At 45.6% G+C, this 967-nt stretch overlaps 1 non-coding gene across 1 annotated transcript; it reads left to right on the forward strand.

Moving 5' to 3' along the window:
• Positions 1 to 674: 674 nt before the first annotated feature.
• Trnas-cga lies at positions 675 to 749 on the forward strand. The gene has a single exon. It is a non-coding gene; the product is annotated as a tRNA-Ser (tRNA).
• Positions 750 to 967: the final 218 nt, after the last annotated feature.

The raw sequence follows: 967 nt of genomic DNA on the forward strand, positions 1-967 counted from the left end.
TTAAAAGGTGTTGGCCGCTAGTAGAGCGCTTGACGCTGTTGAGGGAGGAACTACCGTTATGCGACTCATACCTCCCTTGCAAAATGTCTTCAATACCCGAAGAACAGCAGTCAGAACCAACTGCTAGTATAAAACGCAGTGCGGACAATATAGATTTATTTTGAAATTTACATGAACTACAAACTATTATAGAATATACGTCATTGTGATTATGCCAACAACGCGAAGAGCGAGAGTTCTATGATGACGTTATAGAGCGACTTACTGGAAGTAGGGATCACAGATCACAGTTCCCGACATCCTTTTTTCGATAGCCTGTGTAAAGGCTATAAATGCAACGTACGGCCGTGAACTATCGAAGGTGATTTCATCAAAGTCGAGCGGAGCGGGTGCTGCTGACATCTGTGTACCAAAACTACCATGATTCACTGCAGCCGACGGTTTTTGGGGAAATCGGTTTTCGGTTGTTAATGTCTGAACGTGTACAATGAAAACCGTGAGCACAGGTAAGTCAGTAAACAGATATTCAATTAATTGTCACCTTTCGTGATGTTAGGTCACATAATTTCTGTGACTTAAAATTGGCTCAAATGGCTCTGAGTACTATGGGACTTAACATCTGAGGTCAACAGTCCTCTAGAAATTAGAAAGCTGTGAGGACGGAGCGTGAGTCGTGCTTGGGTAGCTCAGTTGGTAGAGCACTTGCCCGCGAAAGGCAAAGGTCCCGAGTTCGAGTCTCGGCCCGGCACACAGTTTTAATCTGCCAGGAAGTTTCATATCAGCGCACACTCCGCTGCAGAGTGAAAATCTCATCCTGAAAACATCCCCTAGGCTGTGGCTAAGTCATGTCTCCACAATATCCTTTCTTTCAGGAGTGCTAGTTCTGCAAGGTTCGCGGAGAGCTTCTGCAAAGTTTGGAAGGTAGGAGACGAGGTACTGGCAGAAGTAAAGCTGTGAGGACGGGCGT

This window comes from Schistocerca piceifrons, chromosome 4 (genome assembly GCF_021461385.2).
Source record: "Schistocerca piceifrons isolate TAMUIC-IGC-003096 chromosome 4, iqSchPice1.1, whole genome shotgun sequence".
NCBI classification, from domain to species: Eukaryota; Metazoa; Arthropoda; class Insecta; order Orthoptera; family Acrididae; genus Schistocerca; species Schistocerca piceifrons.